The following is a 9,733-nucleotide window of genomic DNA, read 5'->3' as shown; positions in this document are numbered from 1 at the left end:
GCAAACACTTCATAATCAAACTGTGGAAAACAAAAGATAAAGAAAAGAAATTAAAAGCCAGAGAATGTAACACATTGCATAAAAGAGAACAGAAATGTTCTCTAAGGATTTTCCTTCACAAGGAGGAAGCCATAAACAGGTTAGGAAGACAACCACAGGAGGTTTGTCAAGTAGCCGGGTGGTCGTCCAGATGTTTGCACACAGACTTTGAGACCTGTGGCCGGTCACTGATGGGGGAAAGTGGGATGTCAAGGTTCATCCTGCCCCGGATCTGAGCCCATGGACTTCTGATGGCCTCCGAAGTCTCCATCAGAGCCCGGAAACCAGTGTCTATACGATGTTTGGAGAAGTTGCCATCTCCACCTGCTGACTCTAGATCGCCAGGGTGGGGATCCGCAGCCTAACTGCGGCTCAAGGCTAAAAGCCACAGATAACCACGCCTGTTCCTTTTTATGGGGCAGTCATCCCAGCAGATCTTGTGCTGACGTCACTTTGTACCTGCTTTCAAGAAAACCTGTTGATTCTGTGGACAGCCCCAGTGGAGACAGTGAACTCTGTCTATAGTATAAATGTCTATACTGTGTTTCTAAGACATTCTTTGAGGCAAATTACCTGTATATACATAGGTGAACTTTTATAAAACTCTTCACAAATTGCATCTTATAAAATGGACACAAATACTAGTGATAGTTTACCCTTCGTACAGCATTGACAACTCTTTCGCTGAACACTGTAACTATTTTAAAAGTTTGATTGCTGAGGATAGAAAACTACTTGAATGAATTAAGTATCTGGGATTAGTCCTTAAAAAACAGATGTACCCACACTTTTTAAAAAAGAACGACTTCATTGTCTAATTCTCAACTTCTTCTAAAAGAAGAACTGTCTAATTCTTAAGTGGGCCAATTAAAAAAATAAAAGAATAGGAAAAGGTATAGCATGCAGACAATAATCAAAAGAAACTGGAGTGTCTAGATTAGCATCAAATAAGCAGACTTCAGAGGAAAGAATGTTAACAAGGTGAGGAGGAACATTGCGTGACGATAAAGCGTCAATTCACAGGATTCCAAAATATATATGCCGGACTCAGAGCCTCAAAATACACGAAGCAAAAGCTGATCAAACTGAAAGGAGAACTGATTTTTGAACTTAAAGTCTGTGGCCACTCATAGCCCGCCTGTCTCAATTCCTGGTCCGTCTCCCCTCAGCTCACCCTCTTGGGGAAACCACTCCCTGTTAAGTCCAACTGTCTGACAGCTCTTTGCACCTGTTGCTGAATAGAGCTGGAGAACAGGACACGGTCATGCTAATTAGTCTTATTTTAAATTCATGACATTCCAGTGGGTCCTTAATGCTACCATTTTCCCAAGCCATTCCCCTTCCCATGCTTGTGATCTCTATTTCCCCCTTTCTCCTCCCACCTGTGTTGGTTTTTCTCCTTTCCTCGCTGATAACTCAGGCTTTTTTTTTCCTTTTTAGTTTCTCATGACCTCACTCACTGCTTTGGTAACTTCATCCAATCTCATTGTTTCAACTACAAAATATATTCCTTTATTTAGGCTGCCTAACAAATTACCACAAATGGAGTGGCTTAAAATGACAGAAGTTTATTACCTCCGTGTTCTGGAGGCCAGAAGTCTGAAAGGAAGGTGCCAGCAGGGCCAGGCTTCCTCTAAGACATTAGGTAGAATCATTCCTCACCTCCCCTAGTGTATGGTGGTGCAGGCAATCTTTGGCGTTCCTTGGCTTATAGCTAGATCTCCCCAATTTCTGCCTCTCTTCACAAGGCGTTCTCCCCTCTGTCTGTGTCTGTGTCGAGATCCTCTTACATGGACACCTAACACTGGATTTAGGACCTACTCTCATCCTATATGAGCTCATCTTAACTAATTACATCTGCAAAGATGTTTAAAAATAAGTTCACATTCCATGTGTACATGAATTTCAAGGTAACACTATTTAATTCAGTATATTTTGTCCTCTGCCCTCCAAAAATTGACATCTGTCCTGCATACAAAATACATTCACCTCATCTTAAAATCTTTCATTCCAGAATTATCCCAAAATCTCATCTAAATATGATCAACTCAAAAAGTTCCACATCCCATAATCTACTTGCCTAAATGGCCCAGATGGGTGATACTGAGGGTATGACCCATCCTGGGGCAAAATTCCTCTCCATGTGTAGACCTTTTAAACTAGAAAACATGTTATCTGCTTCCAAAATGCAGTGGTGGGGCAGGCATAGGATAGGCATTCCCATTTCAAAAGGGAGAAATTGGAAGGAATAAAAGGGTCATGGGTCCCAAGTCCAAAACCCAGCAGGGCAAATTCCACTAGGTTTGAGGACCTGAGAATAATCTTCTGTTGTTTGATGCTCCACCCTCGGGGCCTGCAGAGAGAAAATCAAAACAAAACAAATCAAAAACTTCCTATAAAGAGAACTTCGGGACCAGATGGTTTCACTGATCAATTCTACCAACTATATAAAGAAGAAGTAATATCAAAGACTCTAAAAAACTCCCCCAGAAATAAGACATTACAAGGAAAAAGAACTACAGGTTAATATCTCTCATGAACACAGATTCAAAAATTCTGAAAAAATATTTTAGCAAACCAAGTTCAGCAATATATAAAAGAATAAGACCAAGGGGCTAAGGGAAGAGATTGGGGTGGTGTGTGCTATCCCAAGAATGCAAGGCTGGTTTAACATTTGAAAATAATTCTATGTAACTCACCACATTAATAACCTAAGAAAGAAAAGCTATATGATCATTTCCATAGATGCAGTAAAGGCATTGAACAAAAGTCAACATCCATTCCTAATAAAATGCTCTCTATGCAAAATAGGAAAAGAGAGGAACTTTGTCATCCTGATCATTGTCACCCATGCAAAACCGACAGCTTATATCATACTTGATTATAAAAGTCCGAATGCTTTTCCCCCAAGATCAGAAACATAACAAGGATGTCCTCTTTTACCATTCCAAGCATCATACTAGAAGTTCCAGTCAGTGTTACAAGGCAAGAGAAAGAAATAAAAGGCAACCAGATTGGAAAACAACGTAAAACTTCTTTATTCACAGATGACATAATAGAACTACTAGAACTGAAAAAAAAAGAAGAACTACTAGAACTAATAAATGAGTTTTGCACATTTGCAGGATACAAAATCAATATACCCAAATCAATTGTATACTAGTGATAAAAACTTAGAAATTTAAATCTTAAAAATATACCATTTATGGGCTTCCCTGGTGGCGCAGTGGTTGAGAGTCTGCCTGCCGATGCAGGGGACACGGGTTCGTGCCCCGGTCCGGGAAGATCCCACATGCCGTGGAGCAGCTGGGCCCGTGAGACATGGCCACTGAGCCTGCACGTCCGGAGCCTGTGCTCTGCAATAGGAGAGGCCACAACAGTGAGAAGCCTGCGTACCAGAAAAAGAAAAAGAAAAAAAAAAAAAAAAAAAAAATATATATATATATATATACCATTTACAATTGCATCCAGAAATACTTAGAAATATGTATGACAAAACACATGCATGACTTATACGCTGAAAAATAAATGGATATATATACTGTGTTCATGAGTCTGAAGACCCAGTATTATTGAGGTCAATTCTTCCCAAATTGATCTCTAGAATCAGAGAAATCCTAGCCAAAATGCTGGTAGATATATCTAGATATAGATACAGATATCTAGATATATATAGATACATCTATCTATATTGAAAATTTGGTTCTAAAATTCATGTGAAAATTCTAAGACTTAAAAGAGCCAAAACAATTTTTTTTTAAAAAAAAAGAATAAATTTGAAGAACTAGCACTATCTGATTTTAAGATTATTATAGAACCACAGTAATGAGAACAGTGTGATACTGGCAGAAAGATAAATAAATAGAGATGGCATAATAAACAGATCAGTGGAAGAGCATAGAGAATCCAAAAATATACTCACACATATATAGACAACTGATTTTCAACAAAGGCATAAAAGCAGTTCGGTGGAGGATAGTCTTCAGAAAATGATGCTGGAAATAGGATATCCATATAACTTCAATCCATACCTCACACCAAATTTGAAAATTAACTCAAAATGGACCATAGGCCTAAATGTAAGAGGTAAAATTATAAAACTTTTAGAAGAAAACAAGATAAACCCTTGGTGTGTGACTTTGGGTTGGGCAAAGATTTCTTAAACATAACACTAAAAGTATAATTTATAAAAGAAAAAAGGATAAACTGAACTTCATCAAAATTTAAATTTTCACTCTTCATAATATCTTGTTAAAAATTTAAATGACCAGCCATAGATTGGGAGATAATATATCCAGCAAATATCATATCCAGTAAAGAAGGACTTGTATCCAAAATGTATAAAGAGACCTCAAAACTCAATAAGAAAACAAACAGCCCAATTTTTTAAGTGGGCAAAAATTTGAACAGACATTTCAGAAGAGAGAAGATACACAGATGACAGATTAGCACAAGACAAATGCTCAGCTTCTGTAGTCATTAAGGCAATGCAAATTAAAACCAAAATGAGATACCACTACTTAAATAATAGAATGGCTAAAATTAAAAAGACTGCCCATCCCAAGTGTTGGCAACTGGAACTCTCATATACTGCTGGTGGGAATGTAAAATGATACAAACGTTCTGGAAAACAGTTTGACAATTTGTCAATTTCATAAAACATCAAGTATATCTATCTATCTATCTATCTATATATACACACACATATATGTGTATACATATTCTATATATGAATATATATAAATGTCTGGGCATATATGATATTTTATATGTATTATATATATATGATTATATATCATATAATCCAGATATTCCACTACTAGTATTTATCCAGGAGAACTGAAAACTTGCACCCATACAAATATTTGTACATGAATGTTCACAGAAGTTTTATGTTTAATGGCCAAAAAATGAAAACAACTCAAATATACATCAACAAGTTAATAGATTTAAAAAAACAGGGTCGTATGTATACAATGGGATTCAACTCAACAACAAAAGAAGTGAACTATTTATTCTTCCCTGCCTCAACAGGGATAAATCTCAAAATAATTATGCTGAGTAACAGAAACCAGATGAAAAAGAGTCCATATTGTATGATTCCATTCATATAAAATTCTAGAAAATGCAAACTAGAGTAACAGAAAGGAGATCACTGGTTGGGAGGTGACAGGATTGGTGTCAGTGCCAGAGGCAAACCAGCTGAATGGAAAATGCCCCCCAAATCTTCCTTGCTCCCTGTTGGCCAGGGAAAGACCCTATTATGCCCATGGCCAGTTTGACCACTGCATACCATCCCCAAAGAGAGCAGCAACTGGAAACATGTTAACATTTGAACTAACGAGTCAGGAATCTGAAGGGGGGGTGGGGGCTTTGGTTTGGAATCCATTTGAGAGTAAATCCTCTAATTTAAGGTTTGTTCAGGTGGCTCTGTAAATACAGGAATAGATTTTGACTTCCCATGTACTGGTATTACTGTGTCCAAGAGCTAATCCTTCCATGGATGCCATGAGATACACAGCAGTGCTCTTTCCTGGTCTTGGAGTCAAGGTTCAGAACCTGCTCCGGTCAGAAGCTAGCAAGGGTGGGCAAACACTCAGGTCTCCTGTGATCAAGGTCCCAATCTCCCTCTTAGTTCCCGAAGTTCCAGCCTTGAACAAAAGCTGGATCTGAGACAGACTCAGGAATTGCCCCCCTGTGAACGACCAGAACAGAGGAACAGCCCTCGCCCTGTAAATGACTACACAGGCATGGGTGCCAGGGCCCATGGGGACAGCAATGCTATTGTGAGAGAAAAGGCTGTGGACAGGGAATCATTGTGCTGAACAGAAACCTGCCTTTCACCGGGTGGGAGCCCAGAAGGCTTGTCTTCTGCTTACAACGTGCCCAAGCCCTTTCTCTGGAAGCCCTTCATCCATCTCCAAATTGTCAGACCAAGCAGGATGGCACTAACTCTGAAGTCCCCGGCTCTAATGCCACTGGTGCCACTTTCCCAATCCACTTTATCAAGCTTCCCTCTCAGAATTCCACCTCCTCTGAAAGACACGTGCCAACACCCATGCTGTCCATTCCAAGGCCTCCCTCATCCCTCCAGGCACACAGAGCTGCGGTCCTTGCAAGCTCATATCCCTCCTTAAGACTCAACTCACCTCTCTGAAGCTCCTTTCGACCACATAGGAGAGTCTGTGCCCCCTCCCCTGGGTCACAAACACACTTGGTCAACTCTTCTGTGTTTCTCATGGTCACACTGCACACCACTGTCTGGCCCCCATCAGTCTCTCCAGACAGCCTGTGGGACCCTGTGGCCAGCACATGGAAGTGCTCAGTTTGTGGACAGATAAACTCTTAATGGTGTCATTTGTAGGTTAGGGTCATTTCTAGTGTTCTTCTCAGCAGTAATGTCCTAATGCATCCCCAAACTCAGGAGACTTACCTAGCAGGCCATCTGATGGAGGGGAAATTAGGTTCCCTTTCCCCACCCACACCTCCTCTAGCGGGAAATGGCAAAGCTTTAGGCAGAGTGGCACCGATCCCTGAAACTAGGTCCATAACGTCACTCCCCTCTAGGAGTTAGGACATTTCTGTTTCAGAGTCTACTGTGGTAGGTAAACCTGACAGCCACACCTCTGGGACATAGAAGAGAGGGCTTGCTGCTAGGGGCAGGGAGAGAGACCATAGGGTGGTGTGTCCAGCTAGGGCAGAAGAGAAGCAAGGGAGGTGGACGTCATATGGAGACAAGGTGCCTGTGAGCTGCTCTAAGAAATGAGTGGCTTCTGTCATGAGGTGAAGATAGGCAGGCTGACCCAGCAATCACCCCTCATAATCAGGCCAACTGAATTTTGTTAGTGAAAAGGGATATATCCCATCCTGTCTCCTGTCTGTTATGCCAACGGTTGTCTGCTACTTCACAATTATTCAGCAATTTATGCCAAGTACCTTCACCAGGGGAAAAGCCATCTTTCCTACCGACCACTTTATGTTAATAACCACAAACGCCAGATGAATTGGTAGTTTGACAAAATTAACTAGAATGCCACAAAATTAAGTTTTATCCCGTCCAAGTCCCCAAGTCTTCCCTGCAACAACTACATTCCATGGTGAGGGGAGGAGGGGATTGTGGTTCCCTGCAGTTTTGTGAAATAAAAATGATTAAAAATTGAAACACAATTCTCCCCACATCATTGCCCCAGATTTACTTTGCAAGATTTCACGAGAAAGGTCATGAGAGTCTACGAAACGCTGTTGTGGAATGTTATTGCAAGTTACAGTGTAACCTTTAGTTTTCTTGGTCTCTGGCTTGTTCAGGGGCATCCCGACGCTTAGGCGCCCCCTAGGGACTCCGCGCAGAACACTCACCTTTTCTCCAACTGCACGGCGAGGTCTGTGACTTTAGACATTCTCCCTGGGCTTCCCTTGTCCGCTACTTAGATGATGATGCTGGTAAGGGCTTCCCCGGGGCTTCCCCGGTGGCGCAGTGGTTAAGAATCTCCGCCTGCCAATGGAGGAGACACGGGTTCGAGCCCTGGTCCGGGAAGATCCCACATGCCGCGGAGCAACTAAGCCCGTCCGCCACGACTACTGAGCCTGCACTCTAGAGCCCGTGAGCCACAACTGCTGGGTCCGTGTGCCACAACTACTGAAGCCCGCCCACCTAGAGCCCGTGCTCCCAAAAAGAGAAGCCACCACAATGAGAAGCCTGCGCACCGCAACGAAGAGTAGCCCCCGCTACTCGCCGCAACCAGAGAAAAGCCCGTGTGCAGCAACAAAGACCCAAGGCAGCCAAAAATAAAATAGACAATGCTGATAAAAAATGTCACACTGACCAAAGACCAGCTCAGCCCCGGGTATAACACTGTGCTAAACAGAGGCGGACCTGCCACCCCAAGAATCTTCTGATACAGAAACCGGCCGGAATATCAGAGTCAAGTTCTCCATGGTTAGCTATTAAGGAGGAACACATGTTTTGTTTCAATTTTCCAATGAAATTGGAGACCCTGTTCTTGGCTGTCAAAGCAGATAACATACAGGTACAAGGAGTGGTACAAGAGAAAGGGAATAGACAGCGATGGTTATGGCACAGTTCACAGTAAACAGGGCAATCTAGCCTGAGTGCTGGGGAAGGAGGTGGGGCGCGACAGGGACATGAGGGGCTGTGCCTTTGCGGGCCGGGGGAGACAAGACCCTCTCTGCCTTTTATCTGTTCTCCTTTGTAAAGCCTCAGTTAGTACTATTATTTTATTATTTATTTGCTATGAGTAAATTGGCCTTCCCAATTTACTAAAAGGAGGCGATGTATGGTGATATATACATATATATATATATACACACATACACACACAGAGTAGGGACCATGTTAACTTCACCCACGGCTGCGTAGAGCTCTGCCCGGGGTGGAGGAGGGAATGCAAGGAGGTCCTCATTTGCTGTTTCTACTGCAAACTGCAAAAGGGTCCTCCTAGACACCGATCCTCCTCCTAGGACAAGTATCCGTTTTCTACAGCGTCCAGGAAAGTCCGCTCACGCGGTGGTCTCGCCACTTCCCACTGCTGATCCACACGCCCTTTGTAAGAGCCTTGCAAGTGTAATTCCAAATTCAATCCTGGACCACTGGCGTCCTCTGTTGGTCACCTAGGGAAGGGGCGCGCAGACACAGTTGAAAAGATCCGCACGGAGCCGGCCCACCAGATTCACCGAGACCTCCCGGCGCAATTGTGCTCTCGGACTTCCCCCCCTAGTGCAAAGTGTTTACATTGCACAGATGAGCGAGAATTCCAAAGTCTCCACTTCAACGCACCGCAGGAAACTTAGTACAGGAATACAAAGTGACCTGAAAAAATGATAGTGGAAATCACCAATTTTAAGGACTTAGGTTATTAATCACGCTTCAGCAGTGCTGGCTTTATTGGTTTTTATATTCTTTTGTTGTGAATGTAAGCTCTATTTGAAAACAATGCCTAAAACAAGAACAGGCGTCATGTCAAATCTCTGACAAGCCTTGCTAAGGACCCATTCGCCGCCGGCCCACTTTGCTAACCAAGTACTTGCGTACAGACGGCAAGTGTGAGCCCTCACCTCTTTGAGAAGTTACGTGGAAAGGACGAAAACCACGTGCGCACCTGCAGACGCGCATTTGTGGGGGGAAGGTAGGTGCTAATGATAAAACCCCGGGTCCTTGGCTCCCCGAGACCCCGATGCGAATCGGGTATCCTCATTCAGAAATTCATCCCCCGACCCAAGGAATTAAATGTTGCAAAGCTTTGCCAAGTACACACGGTGAAGAGCTGCGCTCACCAGTTTCCCTGACACCATCTCGCCACGGAGCGACCTCAACCTGGGGCACAGAGGGAGAAGGGCGGCTGCAATGGGGTGGCCAAGGTGGGGGGCGCTGGGGTGGCCTGGGGCGCCGGAGATGCCGGGGTGGCCGAAGCGCTTGGGTGGCCGGAGGCACCTGGGACGGCGGGGTGGTGGTGCTGCCGAGTTCCCGGGGACCGAGGGGTTCCGGGGGGGTGGGGGGGGCGCCGGGCATGAGCGAGCGAGCGAAGCAGGTGCGCGGACGGCCGCGCGCTACGCGCCCCCGCACTCGGCCAGGCCGCACAGGGCGAGGCGCGGGCCCGGGGATCCGAGTCCGCGCCGGCCCGCCCCCGCCCCCCTCCCCGCAGACGGCGCGCCGTTCCGGGGCGTGTCCTCGGCCACC

The 9,733-nt window shown here is 44.2% G+C and overlaps 1 long non-coding RNA gene across 1 annotated transcript; it reads right to left on the bottom strand.

Annotated features, from left to right (window-relative positions):
• Nucleotides 1–210: 210 nt before the first annotated feature.
• Nucleotides 211–9,535, bottom strand: LOC125965351 (uncharacterized). The gene is made up of 6 exons (XR_007479139.1): nucleotides 9,331–9,535; nucleotides 8,789–8,866; nucleotides 7,863–8,667; nucleotides 7,396–7,531; nucleotides 3,240–3,395; nucleotides 211–2,392 (listed from the first exon to the last, which is right to left on the bottom strand). It is a non-coding gene; the product is annotated as an uncharacterized LOC125965351 (long non-coding RNA).
• Nucleotides 9,536–9,733: the final 198 nt, after the last annotated feature.

This window comes from Orcinus orca, chromosome 9 (assembly GCF_937001465.1).
Source record: "Orcinus orca chromosome 9, mOrcOrc1.1, whole genome shotgun sequence".
NCBI lineage: Eukaryota > Metazoa > Chordata > Mammalia > Artiodactyla > Delphinidae > Orcinus > Orcinus orca.
This window is presented reverse-complemented; position numbering and strand designations above follow the sequence as displayed.